Genomic DNA, 17893 nt, shown 5'->3' on the forward strand with positions numbered 1-17893 from the left:
AAAATTCTATTTCCTTTCAAGGACAAAGAACTATTCGCTTTCAGCTCCACACTCACTTTCTTCCTTTTTTGACATCATTACTTCTGTTCTTCTGGGCTCCTCCCTTCTATCCCTCAGTTGGGGTTACGTCTTACCAGTTTTGAACGAGCTGTCCTTGGATAGCCTTATCTTTTTCAGCCACTTTCATGCTTGATACATATTTATAATATCTTGAATGAGCTATCGTCACCTAATTCTAACATGTTTTTTCAAAGAACATTTTCTTTAAACTACTTAATTTCCAGTTCCAATTCTCTAATCAAAAGAAATTTCTCTCCTTCAATTTAGCTAAATCCACGAACCACTCTTTGTCATCTACCTTCTAGGCCCTTGTCTTGCTTTCAGTCTGCCATTTACATGACCACTTTCAAGATTCAGCTGTAAAGAAGCTCCATTTTTATCTTGTCTCTCTTCTTGCTCCTTTAGGTTACAAGAACATTATATGTATTTGCAGCATTTATTTTCCTTCTTTTTGAGCTATAAGATTGGAACTACATAAGGATACAAGTTATAGTTGTCACTCCACATGGCAAACTGCATTTATTTTGAGTTTTAGCCCAGTTACTGAAGACCAGTGATTCATACAGTTTGTCTAATCCATCCACTGAGTTAAATGGACTTGATCTCTCCTTTCCATAATCAATTTTATGAATTAAAAAAAGGCCAATCACTTAGAACAAGGTCTACCTCGAACAAAACTGCATGTTTGTGTGTGTGAATATCAGAAAAAGGGAAAAGAGAAATTACTTTCAGAAATTTAAAGAGGATAGAAGTTCTTTTTCTTAAATAAGGTACTATCTGTGATACTGGCTAGTGTAGTACCTAGAACACAAAATGATTTTCCCTTGTTCTTCCATTTCTAGATTCAACTCTTAAGCATCATGCCAAAAAAGAGGAATTTAAAGCTGTTATTAGTTTCAATTCACTGTTCGAGTCTCCCCCAATGGTTAACCTTTTTCTTTCCCCTTTGGCTAGGATAAATTTTGTTTTTGCTTAGAAAATCCTTTGCTGTTGGCAACAGTTGATATTTCAAAGAAGGATAGAGCTAAGGAAGTGTGACAGAACATTGTTTTTGTGACAGAACATTCTTCTTGATTTTTTTCCTTAAAATGGCAGAATGAGGGACATTTAAGGTGGGAAAAATAAGGTACATTTTAACTTCCACAAAGTAAAAGCCATGTCTATTTTACCTTCCTACATAAAAAAAAAAAAAAAAAGCCTCGTTAAATATTCTGTACTCAGTGAGTGTCAGATAAGTGTTTTACCTGGCTGTTTCTGCCTGAAAGTCTAATTAAAAGAGTCGAATGAGAACATATGGAAGGGGATCAAGAAAGGCAAGAAATCCACCAGACAGCCTAAGACAGTAGGCCAGGGACCCTAAAAATGAAGACCAATACTAGTTGTGGACTACTTACCAGAAATTTCCCTGATGCATTAATGGATTTTGTGGACTAAGCCAGGACCACGCTTAAGTCATGGCAAACCCCAGTGATTACCTAAGCCCTCTATTTTGGAAACCACTGGTTAATGTGAGTGATTCTAAGAGACAGTGAGCAAGAAGAAGTTGGTCTACAAGCTGAAGGCAATAATAATTTTAAAAAGGTGGAGAGCCTGAAGTTCATCTATGCAATCAGAATCCTGTCTGGCAAAGCTGTCTGGCTACTTAGAAATATTCCACTGTCCACAGATTAACTCCTCCTAATAAGTAGCATGTTCTCACCTCTTTTTAGTCTTTAGAATTACCTCCCTCTATGTCAGAATTGTTGTGGAAAATGGAGGCCCACACTGGCCACTTTGTGTCGTGTTGGAGAAAGGTTGGCCTGGAGCCTGGCGTGAGCAGGGCCAAATCTGGCACTCTGCCAAAGGCCAGGTGAGGGGAAACTGAATCACAGCTTACAAATGATGAGGCGCTTGGAGCTTTTGTCACATCACCCACCAAAACGCAAACCCACTGCCATCAAGTCAATTCCAACTCATAGTAACTCTATAGAATGGAGTAAAACTTCCCCATAGGGTTTCCAGGGCTGTAAATCTTCACGGAAGCAGATTGCCACATCTTTCTCCCAAGGAGCCACTAGTGGGTTTGAACTGCCAGCTTTTCAGTCAGCAGCTGAATGCTTTAACCACTGCACCACCAGGGCTCCTTGACCACACCAGTAAGTATTAAAATCTATTGTTTCAGCATTCTGAGTTAACCTACTGTCCATAGGATCAACTTGCCTCAAAAACATGAAAAAGTAGAGTTGCATTTTAGATACCACCTCTTTATGCAGCCACTTTCTTGTTCCCTTTTATACAGCCTCATTATTTATTATTATTACTGTAGGAAACATACTTGCCATTATTTTTTAATGCTTGCCATGTCTTTTATCCTAAAAATAACGCCTTGATGATAGATTTACTTGTCCCAGAAACTGTTGCCAAGAGATTTGCACGTGATCAGTAAACTAGTACATGGCGGGCCTGAGAACTGAACTGTTATGTCTAGCGCTAATAATGCAAGTCTTTTCTCTAAGCTAACGTTGACTTCTCCTCTCCTTTTTAGCAATCTTTTCCTTCTGAGATATGCTTAATTGTGAAGCTGATAAGTTAATATGATAAAAGGTAACCTTCTCTCTTCTCCAGGGTAACAAGGGCTTTTGTCACTGTCATGGATTGAATTGTGTCCCCAAAAAATATGTGTCAGCTCGGCTAGTCCATTTCCTAGTATTGTGTGATTGTCCACCATTTTGTTATCTGATGTGACTTTCCTATGTGTTGTAAATCCTACGTCTATGATGTTAATGGCAGGATTAGCAGTAGTTACGTTAATGAGGCAGGACTCATTCTACAAGATTAGGTCGTGTCTTAAGCCAATCTCTTTTGAGATATAGAAGAGAGAATTGAGCAGAGAGACGGGGACCTCATACCACCAAGAAAGTAGTGCCAGAAGAAAAGCATGTTCTTTGGACTCAGGATCCCTATGCCGAGAAGCTCCTAGTCCAGGGGAAGATTGATGCCAAGGACCTTCCTCCAGAGCTGATAGAAAGAGAAAGCCTTCCTCTGGAGCTGATGCCCTGAATTTGGACTTCTAGCCTACTAGACTGTGAGGGAATAAATTTCTGTTTGTTGAAGCCATCCACTTGTGGTATTTCTGTTATAGCAGCACTAGATAGCTAAGACAGTCACTATACTTTTATAGATAATGTCAATCCCAAGATAGTCATTGGACATTCCAATCAGCAATAAAAGAAGGCTGACAATATGGTAACATGATAGACAGACAGATCCTTCAACTTCTCTCAAATTAAACCAATATTTGTTTGAATGAGCACCCTTCCCCTCATATTAACCTGTCATTGCTAATCAACACATAAATGTAGTTATCTCCTTGACTACTCTGAAAAGTACAGAATCTGAAGGAATGTAGGACAAAATAGTGACATTTCAGTGTGTGCCAAAAGCATAGGAGCAAGAAGTTCCAAGTGGTTGGAGGGGAAATATGATGATCCAGGAACTGAGGAGAAAGCAGACAAGATGAAGAAGGCAGGTCAAAAATAGAATACTGGGGAGAGACCACATGCCTTTCGCTTTGTCTAAGGGTCTTGGTTGATGGTAATCAGCCCTATTAATTCCAAAAAAAATTATTTAGAAAAATTAGCATTCTTAGAGGATGTTCTAAAAATTGGTTTAAGTATTTCTTTTGTTATGTTTTAGATATTTTGTGTAAATAAAGCCAGTTTTCCTAATAAAAACATTATTTAATGGACCTCAATTCCAAAATGCTAAATTAAAAAATAATAACAGTTTAGATAAATGACTGATTTTTTAAATAAACTTCAAAAACTGATTTTCGTTTGAAGGCCTTCTTAAAGTCAACAGCAAACGTACGTTTATGTTAGTTTTAGCCAGAAAACACTTTCAAAATGGTATTTGTACAAACTGTTCATTGCTTAAGGTTTCATAAAACCGTTAGTGAATACTTTTGAGGTTCTTTAGAAAAACAAAGTTTGACTTAAAGTTGATTGCTTTTTCAGAATAAGTAGGAGTCTTCGATGGAGTGTTGAAATCTCTCCTAGTCCCATTCATTATTAAGGAAAAAATGAGAAGACTTCATAATTTAGTAAAAGGAGCCTTGTCTGGGAGTCGGGAGTCTCCTACTGAGTAATGGGCCTGGCTCTGAGGCTGATTTACTGGTTGACCTTAAGTCAAACATTTCATCTCCCGCTATCTCAATTTTCAACATTGGATAACACATTATATAACAATGCCTTATCTCAGTTTCCTCATTTATTAAAATGATGATGTCTTCCTGCAAGGTTGGCATGAGGATTAAATGAGTTAATACGTCTAAATCACTGAGAATGCCCGGCACACTGTAGCTAGTATTAGTAGTTGCAGTATTACATGTCTTCTCTTCCCTTCTAAATCATAAGCTTCTTGAGGGCAGATATAATGTCTTACTCATTCTGGTATCTCTCAAAATACCTAGCAAAGTGCCTTGCATATAGCAATTGTTCAATAAATATTTCAGTAAATATTTATTAAACTTCAGGACAGACTACGTATTATCTAGCTGGTTAGAGTTGAGTTCATTAAAATTTAAAAAAGAGTTATCTGGAAAAGATAAGAGAAAGCATCTTTTGGGAAAACATCTGTGAACTAAGCATTCCCATGAGAAAGTTTCCCTCAGGTTGGAAAAATACTTTTAAAAAAATCTCCTCCCAGTAAGTGTAGGAGACTTCTGGTCTCTCCAGGCTTCAGTCTCCACTCTCAGAACAGCCTGGAGTATACAACTGTCTCAAAGAGCCTAGCCTCTCTCTTGATCCTTTCTCTTCTTCCTTCTTTCTGCTTCCCAGTCCCACGCTTCTCCCCAACCTCTTTCCTATTCCTCTGGAGGCCTCCTTCTCCCAGGAGGGCTAATAGTATATTCTCTATTGCTTTAGCTTTATTGTTTTTCACTCTGGAAACAGTGTGCTTTCAGGCTGTAATTATTTTCCATTTATAAATATTATCACTAAGAGAATAGCTAATAGCTTTTTGGTAATGCTATCTGTAATGCTGTAGCTGGCAAATTTATGTGGCAACTCAAATCTCGAAGTAAACAAGGTTTATAAATGAATTCCTCTAGAATGACATAAGATCTTACCAGACCCTAATACTGCTCAGATAGGAACAGCTGAGTTCATCAGCTAATAAGCCAGCAGTGAAATTAAAATTATAGTGGAACATTCTAAGCAGTCTTTGAGAACCATGACAAAGTAAAAGTAAAACCCAAGATGTGAATGTCAGTCGAACTGTGAAGAAGTCAGGTTACACATCCTCCAAGAGCCCATGTGGTTTTTTTTCCCCCAGTTAGCTTTCCTCATAAAAGCAATTCAGATAGAAATATCATTTAGCCTTCACAGCAAAGAGTTCAAGTACTTGTAAAGAAGGATTTAAGTCTCAGGTAGCTCTCTGCCCTCTATATAGGAGAAGTAGATGGAAATTTTTCTCGAATAGAAGTTAATGTCCACTCTGACGCCCAAGTTGTAATGACGATGTCATGTCAAAGATAGGATGGTGGCTGGGACTTATACAGAAGGGCTCTTACATAAAACCATATGCAATGGCCTTCCCAACATAGAGGAGTATTAAATATTAGCAAACACCTGCATTCTTTACCTGTGGAGATTAACTTTCTCTGGAGAGGTTGCATTACGCAATGATAAAGAGCATAAGCTCTGAAGATAGAATTTCATAGGTTTACACCAAAAAATGGTTTGACCTTTAAACTTTTTGAAAATGAATGTTGAAAAGCAAATGCTTTTATTTGTAGGATAGATAATAGTTGTGAAGACTGGATGAGTTCATACAACTAAAGTACCTGAAACAGGACCTAGCACACAATAATCAATAAACATTTGCTGTTATTTTGCAAAGGATTAAGTGCTCTGTTGCTAACCTAAAGGTTGGTTGTTCAAACCCACCTAGGGAATCTGAGGAGAAAGAACTGGCAATCTGGTCCCAGAAAGATTACAGCCTAGAAAATCATATGGGGCAGTTATACTCTGTCACATGGGGTTGCTATGAGTTGGGATCAACTAGATGGCCCCATCAACAACAATGATTATCTTGCTACTCTTATTATTATTATTCTGTGTTCTGACCCTTTGCTACCTTGTTTAGCTCAGGAACTGCCAAGCTGCTGCCACCAACTTAACTGTCCTGAAGAGGTATTCTGACAACCATCTCTCCATGACCCCAGTAAGAACAATTCCTTTAGCCCTAGAAGAAAGGAAATATTATTTTTAATGAAATGACCAAGTAAGAATAAAAACAAAATATAAAAAGGCAGATAACACAGAACACAGCATTCCAAAGCAACTTGTTACTACTTCTAAAGAAACTCAAGTCCCTAAGGATTCTTGGTAATCCCTGGGGCCCCTCTACTCCTGGAGGCACAAAGAATTTATCCAGCTTTTCCCTCCTTTACTGAGCTGTGGCTTCTGTTCTCATCTACTGGGTTCCTTTTCCCTCATGATTGGCCTCAGAATGAATTGAAGTCCTCCCCCATACTTCTCTGATCCATGCTATTTCCCCAAATTAACACACAATGCTTTTTCATTTAAGGGTTATTATTGTTAGGTGACCTCGAGTCGATATGGACTCATAGTGACCCCATGTGCCAGAGTAGAACTGCTCTATAGGGTTTTCTTGGTTGTAATCTTTAAGGAAGCAGAACACCAGGTCTTTTGAAGCCACTGGGTGGGTTCAAACCACCAACCTTTCAGTTAGCAGCTGAGTCCTTAACCATCATCTAAGGGAAAGGGGAAAAAAAAGGCAAAACACCAGGCTTTAAATTTAGATATGACTAAGGACTGGCTCTACCAATTTCTAGCTGTCAGGTATTTCCATAGTTCTGAGCTTGTCTCATGAGGAATGCTGTCACCATAATGCCTTTTCCACACGTTTGTGGGACAACCAAGGCAGATAATGAATATAAAGTGTCGAGGATCAAGTCTAGCACTTGAAAGGCACTCAACAGATGGGACCTAGAATAATCAGTGAGAGGGAGAGAGGTGAAGTCATTCACTGGTGCGGGTCAAGCAACACTTTACTGATGGCTTGAACTTCCCCTACATCACTTTTTCATCTTATTTTGCAGAAAACATGCACGCACAAAAATGCTGTTATTAATAAAGTCAAATTGGCTGCTGGACCTCAGGTCAATAATTCTGCTGCAGACAGCCCAGGATGGGCATAATCATGAAATTAAGAATTTCAGCAAACATAGACTGCAGTTTCTTTCCCCATTCTGGCCAATCCCAGGTGTTACTAATGAACAACCAGCTGTCTGAAAGCTTACCTGATTCTGCCATAAGAAGAAAAGAAGCTTCTTAAAATGTGGTTCCCTGATTCTGTGTATTAGCATCCCCTCTTGCAGTGAGGAAACATTGATAGGAACAAGCAAGCAGCCTTCTGGGACTGGGCATCCTAAATACTACTCAGATTATTCCATTTAAAAAAAAGAAAATTTTTCCCTGTCTGGGATAAGATTAAAAACATATAGGCGGTGGAGCCAAGATGGCAGAATAGACAGAAGCTTCCAGTGAGCCCTCTTTAAAAAGAAGACCCCAAAAAACGAGTGAAAAGAGTATATTTATGACAACCTAGGAGCCCTGAACATCAAAGGCAAGCTTAGAAAATGAACTGAGGGGCAGGGGGAGGAAGAGACAGTGCAGAAGTGGTGAGGAGTTACTGGACCTGAATCGTGGGGAGCCCTCAGGCACCATTCCCAGGAGCGTCAGGGGCAGGCTGGTACTAGCGTTCCACCGCAGTTTCCTCAGGGAGAAGCAGCCAGTCACACAGCCTGTTCACACATTCAGAACCAGAGAAGAATGGTGCTCTCAGCAAAAGTACTTGCATATATTTTACTGCACCCATTTCCCCCTCGCCCCCCGCTCCCAAGCTGGCTTCACCCGCAGAATTCCCTGGGCCTAAGATAGGCCCTGCTGAGTGCCTAGAGCCATCCTCCCAGCCTTGAAGAATGAATAAATTTGCAACTGGGGAAAAAGATAATTTGCCTACTCTACTAACTGGGGGAGCTCAGGACAGAAGCAGCTGCTGTCCAGGCATAAACAGTTGGTGGACTTTGAGTATCTTTCCCTTCTGCATGGACCTGTGTGGGCCTATTTCAGGAAAATAGGCCCTTGTTGTCAGACTACAACTCTTTCAGCTGTGCGGCAGAGAGGTGGGTATTTGATGTTTGACATTGCTTTGCCTGTTAAACAGGGTCCTCACCTACCCACATCAGGGGCCTAAGGACTGGTGGCTCCACTCAGGTCACCCAGCCACCGGTAACAAGGGCCTAAGGATAACTGGTACCTGCAAGTCTTTACAACCAAAAACACAGGGTGCCCATGGTCTGTCCACAGAACCCACCCACCTGTATGTTCTAGGGAACAGGGACACGCTTTCCTCAGAGACACTCTGGAGGTTGGTTCTCAGCCCCCTGCCTTGTTCAGAGTGTGACCCCCTGCTGCAACCAGATACTGGTACCTACACCAATCACCCCTGCCCCTCTAAGACTGTAGGACAGAGCCTGTACCACACACTTGATGATCAGCTGCCTGGACACCTGAGCTGAATTCATACAAGAAAAGTGAATGGACTCCTAGACTGATATACCTTATAACACCTCTAGCCATCTGGGGACAGGATGTCAGAGCTCCGAAGGTGAAAATAATCAAGCTAGCTCACTCAAGCAACCCATTTGGGCATATCAAAACAAAACAGCAAACAAACATAAAATAAACTAATACAATAACTTATAGATGGTTCAGAGAAAACAGTCAATATCAAGTCACATACAGAAACAGACCATGATTGCCTCAACAAGCTCTCATAACAAAGAATCCAGGGATCTTCTAGATGAAAGTGCCTTTCTGGAATTACCAGAGGCAGAATACAAAAGATTAATATACAGAACCCTTCAAGACTTCAGGAAGGAAATCAGGCAATATGCAGAACAAGCCAAGGAACACACAGATAAAGCAATTGAAGAAATCAAAAAGATTATTCAGGAACATAATGAAAAAGATAATAAGTTGGAAAAAACCATAGACAGATAGCAATGAGAAATTCAGAAGATTAACAATAAAATTACAGAAGTAGACAACTCAATAGAAAGTCAGAGAAGCAGATTTGCCTTCCAGGCAGAATTTCTGAACTTGAAAATGAAGCACTTGGCACTAATATATTTGAAGATAAATCAGATAAAAGAATTTTTTTAAAAATGGAGAAACCTTAAGAAACACGTGGGACTCAATCAAGAGAAAATAATCTACAAGGGATTGGAGTACGAGAACAAGGAAGGATAACAGAAAATGCAGAGAGAATTGTTGAAGATTTGTTGGCGAAAAACTTCCCTGATATTGTGAAAGGTGAGACGATATCTATCCAAGATGCTCATCGAACTCCACATTAGGTAGATTTTAAAAAGAAAGTCACAAAGACATACTATAATCAAGCTTTCCAAAACCAAAGATAGAGAGAATTTTAAGAGCAGCTAGGGATAAACAAAAAGTCACCTACAAAGGAGAGCCAATAAGAATAAGCTCAGACTACTTGGCAGAAACCATGCAGTCAAGAAGGCAACGGGATGACTTATTTAAAAAGTTGAAGGAAAAAAAATTGCCAGCCAAGAATCATATACCCAGCAAAACTGTCTCTCATATATGAAGGTGAAATTAGGACATTTCCAGATAAACAGAAGTTTAGGGAATTTCTAAAAACCAAACCAAAACTACAAGAAATACTAAAGGGAGTTCTTTGGTTCAAAAATCAATAATATCAGGTATCAACCCAAGACTATAACACTGGGCAGAGCAATCAGAAGTCAACCCAGACAGGGAAATCAAAAAAATAAATCAAGATTTTTAAAAAATGCTCAAAACAGCATAACAGCAATGTTATTATGCAAAAGAAGACAACATTAAAAAAATAAAGAAGACTAAGAAATGTCGTCATAGATCTTCCATATGGAAAGGAAGATAAGGAGATACAAAGAAATAAAAGTTCGGTTTAAATTTAGAAAAACAGGGGTAAATAATAAAGTAGCCGCAAACGAAACAAACTATGCTACACATCAAAATAAAATACAAGAAAAAAATAGAGACTCAGCAGAAACAAAATCAACAACAACAAATATGAGGAAAGGACAATATATAAAGATAATCTACTCAACACATAAAATTAAGTGGGAAACAGAAACTACCAACAACACAAAAACAAGACATCAAAATGATACCAATAAATTCATACCTATCCATAATTATGCTGAATATAAATGGACTAAGTGCACCAATAAAGAGACAGAGAGTGGCAGAATGGATTAAAAAACGTGATCTGTCTATATGCTGCCTACAAGAGACACATCCTGGATTTAAAGACACAAACAAAAACTCAAAGAATGGAAAAAAAATATACCAAGCAAACAACAATCAAAAAAGAGCAGGAGCAGAAATATTAATTTCTGACAAAATAGACTTTAAATTTGAATCCATAATAAAGGATAAGGAAGGACACTATATAATGATTAAAGGGACAATATACCAAGAAGATATAACTATATTAAATATTTATGCACCCAAAGACAGGGCTGCAAGATACATAAAAAAAAAAACTCTATCAGTGTTGAAAAGTGAGATAGACACCTGCACAATAATAGTAGGAGACTTCAACACACCACTTTCGGTGAAGGATACGACATCCAGAAAGAGGCTCAATAAAGACATGGAAGATCTAAATGCTATAATAAACCAACTTGACCTCGTAGACATATACAGAACACTCCACCCAACAGCAACCAAGTACACTTTCTTTTCTAGTTCACATGGAACATTCTCTAGGATAGACCACATATTAGGTCATAAAGCAAGCCTTAGCAGAATCCAAAACATTGAAATATTACAAAGCGTCTTCTCCGACCATAAGGCCATAAAAGTGGAAATCAATAACAGAAACAGCAGGGAAAAGAAATCAAACACTTGGAAACTGAACAATACCCTGCTCAAAAAAGACTGGGTTATAGAAGACATTAAGGACGGAATAAAGAAATTCAGAGAATCCAATGAGAATGAAAACGTTTTCTATCAGAATCTTTGGAACATAGGGAAAGCAACGCTCAGAGGTCAATTTATATCAATAAATGCACACATCCAAAAAGAAGAAAGAGCCAAAATCAAAGAATTATCCCTACAACTTTAACAAATAGAAAGGGAGCAACAAAAGAAACCCTCAGGCACCAGAAGAAAACAAATAATAAAAATTAGAGCAGAACTAAATGAAATAGAAAACAGAAAAACAATTGAAAGAATTAACAAGACCAAAAGCTGGTTCCTTGAAAAAATCAACAAAATTGATAAACCACTGGGCAAAATGACAAAGAAAAAAAGGAGAGGAAGCAAATAACCTGAATAAGAAATGAGATGGGTGATATTACAATACACCCAGCTGCAATTAAAAGAATCATATCAGATTACTATGAAAAATTGTACTCTAACAAATTTGAAAACCTAGGAGAAATGGACGAATTCCTAGAAACACACTACCTACCTAAACTAATACAAACAGAGGTAGAACAACTAAATAGACTGTAACAAACAGAAGAGATTGAAAAGGTAATCAAAAAACTCCCAACAAAAAAGCTTTAGGCCGGACGGCTTCACTGCACAGTTCTACCAAACTTTCAGAGAAGAGTTAACACCACTACTACTAAAGGTATTTCAGAGCATGCAAAAGGACGGAATACTCTCAGACTCATTCTATGAAGCCAGCATATCCCTGATACCAAAACCAGGTAAAGACACTACAAAAAAAGAAAATTACAGACCTATGTCCCTCATGAACTTAGATGCAAAAATCCCCAACAAAATTCTAGCCAATAGAATTCAACAACATATCAAAAAAATAATTCACCATGACCAGGTGGGATTCATACCAGGTATGCAGGGATGGTTCAACATTAGAAAAACAATTTTTTTTACACCACATAAATAAAACAAATGACAAGAATCACATGATTTTATCAATTGATGCAGAAAAGGCATTTGACAAAGTCCAACACCCATTCGTGATAAAAACTCTAAGGAAAATAGGAATAGAAGGAAAATTCCTCAATATAATAAAGGACATTTATACAAAGACAATAACCAGCATCATCCTAAATGGAGAGAGCCTAAAAGCATTTGCCTTGAGATCCGGAACCAGACAAGGGTGCCCTTTATCACCACTCTTATTCAACATTGTGCTGGAAGTCCTAGCCAGAGCAATTTGGCTAGATAAAGAAATAAAGGGCATCCGGATTGGCAAGGAAGAATTAAAAGTATCTCTATTTGCAGATGACATGATCTTATACACAAAAAACCCGAAGGAATCCTCCAGAAAACTACTGAATCTAATAGGAGAGTTCAGCAGAGTATAGGGATACAAGATAAACATACAAAAATCAGTTGGATTCCTCTACACCAACAAAAAGGACATCGAAGAGGAAATCATCAAATCAATACCATTTACAGTAGTCCCCAAGACGATAAAATACTTAGGAATAAATCTTACCATAGATGTAAAAGACTTATACAAAGAAAACTACAGTACACTTCTGCAAGAAACCAAAAGATACCTACATAAGTGGAAAAACATACCTTGCTCATGGGTAGGAAGACTTAAGATTATAAAAATGTCTATTCTACCAAAAGCGATCTATAGATTTAATGCAATTCCGATCCAAATTCCAATGACAATTTTTAATAAGATGGAGAAAAAAATCACCAACTGCATATGGAAGGGAAAGAGGCCCCGGATGAGTAAAGTAAAAAGAACAAATGGGGGGCCTTACTCTACCTGATTTTAGAACCTATTATACCGCCACAGTAGTCAAAACAGCCTGGTACTGGTACAACAACAGATACATAGACCAATGGAAGAGAATTCAGAATCCAGACACAAATCCACACACATCTGAGCAGCTGATATTTGACAAAGGCCCCAAAAAAGTTAAATGGGGAAACAACAGTCTTTTTAATAAATGATGCTGGTATAACTGGATATCCATCTGCAAAAAAATGAAACAAGACTCATACCTCACTCCATGCACAAAAACGAACTCAAAATGGATCAAAGACCTAAATATTAAATCTAAAATGATAAAGACCATGGAAGAAAAAATAGGGACAACTCTAGGAGCTGTAATACATAGCATAAACAGTATACGAAACATTACTAAAAATGCAGAAGAAAAACTAGATCACTGGGAGCTCCTAAAAATCAAACACCTATGGTCAACCAAAGACTTCACCAAAAGAGTAAAAAGACCACCTACAGACTGGGAAAAAGTTTTTAGATATGACATTTCTGATCAACGTCTGATCTCTAAAATCTACATGATACTGCAGAAAAGGCAAGCCAATTAAAAAATGGGCAAAAGATATGAATAGACACTTCACTAAAGAAGACATTCAGGTAGCTAACAGATACATGAAGAAATGCTCGTGATCATTAGCCGTTAGAGAAATGCAAATCAAAACTACAATGAGAATTCATCTCACTCCAACAAGGCTGGCATTAATCCAAAAAACACAAAATAATCAATGTTGGAGAGGCTGTGAAGGAATTAGAACTCTTATACACTGCTGGTGGGAATGTAAAATGATACAACCACTTTGGAAATCAATTTGGCACTTCCTTTTTTTTGTTTAAAAAGCTAGAAATAGAACTACCATACGATCCAGCAATCCCACTCCTTGGAATATACCCTAGAGAAATAAGAGCCTTTATACGAACAGATATATGCACACCCATGTTTATTGCAGCACTGTTTACAATAGCAAAAAATGGAAGCAACCAAGGTGCCCATTAGTGGATGAATGGGTAAATAAATTATGGTATATTCACACAATGGAATACTACGCATCAATTAAGAACAGTGAGGAATCTCTGAAACATTTCATAACATGGGGGAATCTTGAAGGCATTATGCTGAGCGAAATTAGTTGCAAAAGGACAAATATTGTATAAGACCACTATTATAAGAACTCGAGAAATAGTTTAAACAGAGAAGAAAATATTCTTCGATGGTTAGGAGAGCAGGGAAGGGAGGGTGGGTGGGAGATAGTAGATAAGAATTACTTTAGGTGAAGGAAAAAACAACACACAATACCGGAGAGGTCAGCACAACTGGACTAAACCAAAAGTAAAGAAGTTTCCTGAATAAACTGAATGCTTCTGAGGCCAGAGTAGCAGGGACCAGGGTTTGGGGACCATGGTTTCAGGGGACATCTAAGTCAATTGGCATGATAAAATCTATTAAGAAAAGATTCTGCATCCCACTTTGGAGAGTGGCATCTGGGGTCTTAAACACTAGCAAGCAGCCATCTAAGATGCGTCAATTGGTCTCAACCCACTTGGATCAAAGGAGAATGAAGAATACCAAGGACACAAGGTACTTACGAGCCCAAGAGGCAGAAAAGGCCACATAAACCAGAGACTACATCAGCCTGAGACCAGAAGAACTAGATGGTGCCCAGCTACAACTGATGACTGCCCTGACAGGGAACACAACAGAGAACCCCTGAGGGAGCAGGAGAGCAGTGGTATGCAGACCCCAAATTCTCATAAAAAGACCAGGCTTAATGGCCTGACTGAGACTAGAAGGACCCTGGTGGTCATGGCTTTCAGACCTTCTGTTGGCCCAGGACAGGAGCCATTCCCAAAGCCAACTCTTCAGACATGGATTGGACTGGACAATGGGTTGGAGAGGGAGGCTGGTGAGGAGTGAGGTTCTTGGATCAGGTGGACACTTGAGACTATGTTGGCATCTCCTGCTTGGAGGGGAGATGAGAGGGTAGAGGGGGTTAGAAGCTGATGAAATGGACACAAAAAAAGAGAGAGGAGGCAGCAAGCGGGCTGTCTGATTAGGGGGAGAGCAATTGGGAGTATGTAGCAAGGTATATATAAGTTTTTGTGTGAGAGACTGACCTGATTTGTAAACTTTCACTTAAAGCACAATAAAAATTTATATATATATATATATATATATAGGAAGTTTTTCTCCTCTCTAATCTCAGAGAAAGCTATGCTTTCGTGGAATCCTTGACCATTGAGTTTTCTGTGTTGCATTTTTAAAGAGAGAACATGGATCCAACAGAAAGGTGTTTAACTTGCAAGTGGGAATCTGGAATTCAGATTTTGGACATACTTCTTTTTGCTATATATGTTTAAATACTCTCAGAAAACATTTTTTTTAATGAACTTTTATTGAGCTTCAAGTGAACATTTACAAATCAAGTCAGACTGTCACATACAAGTTTATATACACCTTACTCTGTACTCCCACTTGCTCTCCCCCTAATGAGTCAGCCCTTCCAGTCTCGCCTTTCCTGACAATTTTGCCAGCTTCCGACTGTATCCTCGCATCCCCCCTCCAGACAGGAGATGCCAACATAGTCTCAAGTGTCCGTCTGATATAAATAGCTCACTCTTCATCAGTATCTCTCTCCTACCCACTGTCCAGTCCCTTTCATATCTGATGAGTTGTCTTCGGGAATGGTTCCTGTCCTGGGCCAACAGAAGGTTTGGGGACCATGACCGCCGGGATTCCTCTAGTCTCAGTCAGACCATTAAGTATGGTCTTTTTATGAGAATTTGGGGTCTGCATCCCACTGATCTCCTGCTCCCTCAGGGGTTCTCTGTTGTGTTCCCTGTCAGGGCAGTCATCGGTTGTGGCTGGGCACCAACTAGTTCTTCTGGTCTCAGGATGATGTAGGTCTTTGGTCCATGTGGCCCTTTCTGTCTCTTGGGCTCTTAGTTATCGTGTGATCTTGGTGTTCTTCATTTTCCTTTGATCCAGGTGGGTTGAGACCAATTGATGCATCTTAGATGGCCGCTTGTTAGCATTTAAGACCTCAGACGCCACATTTCAAAGTGTGATGCAGAATGTTTTCATAACAGAATTATTTTGCCAATTGACTTAGAAGTACCCTTAAACCATGGTCCCCAAACCCCTGCCCTTGCTCCGCTGACCTTTGAAGGATTCATTTTATTCAGGAAACTTCTTTGCTTTTGATCCAGTCCAGTTGAGCTGACCTTCCATGTATTGAGTTTTGTCCGTCCCTTCATCTAAAGCAGTTCTCGTCCACTAATTAATCAGTAAAAAACCCTCTTCCACCCTCCCTCCCTCCCCCCCCTCGTAACCACAAAAGTCTGTGTTCTTCTCAGTTTATACTATTTCTCAAGATCTTATAATAGTGGTCTTATACAATATTTGTCCTTTTGCCTCTAATTTCGCTCAGCATAATGCCTTCCAGGTTCCTCCATGTTATGAAATGTTTCACAGATTCGTCACTGTTCTTTATCGATGCGTAGTATTCCATTGTGTGACTATACCACGGTTTATTTACCCATTCATCCGTTGATGGACACCTTGGTTGCTTCCAGCTTTTTGCTATTGTAAACAGAGCTGCAATAAACATGGGTGTGCATATATCTGTTTGTGTGAAGGCTCTTATTTCTCTAGGAGTGGGATTTCTGGGTTGTATGGTAGTTCTATTTCTAACTGTTTAAGATAAGGCCAGATAGATTTCCAAAGTGGTTGTCCCATTTGACATTCCCACCAGCAGTGTATAAGAGTTCCAATCTCTCCGCAGCCTCTCCAACATTGATTATTTTGTGTTTTTTGGATTAATGCCAGCCTTGTTGGCGTGAGATGGAATCTCATCGTAGTTTTAATTTGCATTTCTCTAATGGCTAATGATCGAGAGCATTTTCTCATGTATCTGTTAGCTGCCTGAATATCTTCTTTAGTGAAGTGCGTGTTCATATCCTTTGCCCACTGCTTAATTGGGTTGTTTGTCTTTTTGTGGTTGAGTTTTGACAGAATCATATAGATTTTAGAGATCAGGCGCTGGTCGGAGATGTCATAGCTGAAAATTCTTTCCCAGTCTGTAGGTGGTCTTTTTACTCTTTTGGCGAAGTCTTTAGATGAGCACAGGTGTTTGATTTTTAGGAGCTCCCAGTTATCGGGTTTCTCTTCGTCATTTTTGGTAATGTTTTGTATTCTGTTTATGCCTTGTATTAGGGCTCCTAAGGTTGTCCCTATTTTTTCTTCCATGATCTTTATGGTTTTAGTCTTTATGTTTAGGTCTTTGATCCACTTGGAGTTACTTTTTGTGCATGGTGTGAGATATGGGTCCTGTTTCATTTTTTTGCAAATGGATATCCAGTTATGCCAGCACCACTTGTTAAAGAGACTCTCTTTTCCCCAATTAACTGACACTGGGCCTTTGTCAAATATCAGCTGCTCATATGTGGATGGATTTATCTCTGGGTTCTCAATTCTGTTCCACTGGTCTATGTGCCTGTTGTTGTACCAGTACCAGGCTGTTTTGACTACTGTGGCTGTATAATAGGTTCTGAAATCAGGTAGAGTGAGGCCTCCCACTTTCTTCTTCTTTTTCTAGAGTGAGGCCTCCCACTTTCTTCTTCTTTTTCAGTAATGCTTTGCTTATCCGAGGCTTCTTTCCCTTCCATATGAAGTTGGTGATTTGTTTCTCTATCACCTTAAAAAATGACATTGGAATTTGGATCGGAAGTGCATTGTATGTATAGATGGCTTTTGGTAGAATAGACATTTTTACTATGTTAACTCTTCCTATCCATGAGCAAGGTATGTTTTTCCACTTAAGTATGTCCTTTTTAATGTCTTGTAGTAGTGCTTTGTAGTTTTCTTTGTATAGGTCTTTTACATCCTTGGTAAGATTTATTCCTAAGTATTTTATCTTCTTGGGGGCTACTGTGAATGGTATTGATTTGGTGATTTCCTCTTCGATGTTCTTTT

General features: G+C 38.9%; 1 long non-coding RNA gene across 1 annotated transcript in view; it reads right to left on the reverse strand.

Annotated features, from left to right (window-relative positions):
* Positions 1–4050: 4050 nt before the first annotated feature.
* The window catches only part of LOC135231228 (uncharacterized), a 29580-nt gene continuing 15737 nt past the window's right edge, over positions 4051–17893 (reverse strand). Inside the window, exons 3-4 of the long non-coding RNA XR_010321888.1 lie at positions 7765–7870; positions 4051–6285 (exon numbers count right to left, since the gene is read on the reverse strand). This is a non-coding gene — a long non-coding RNA (uncharacterized LOC135231228). The remainder of the gene's footprint in view (positions 6286–7764; positions 7871–17893) is intronic.

This window comes from Loxodonta africana, chromosome 4 (genome assembly GCF_030014295.1).
Source record: "Loxodonta africana isolate mLoxAfr1 chromosome 4, mLoxAfr1.hap2, whole genome shotgun sequence".
Classification (NCBI taxonomy): domain Eukaryota; kingdom Metazoa; phylum Chordata; class Mammalia; order Proboscidea; family Elephantidae; genus Loxodonta; species Loxodonta africana.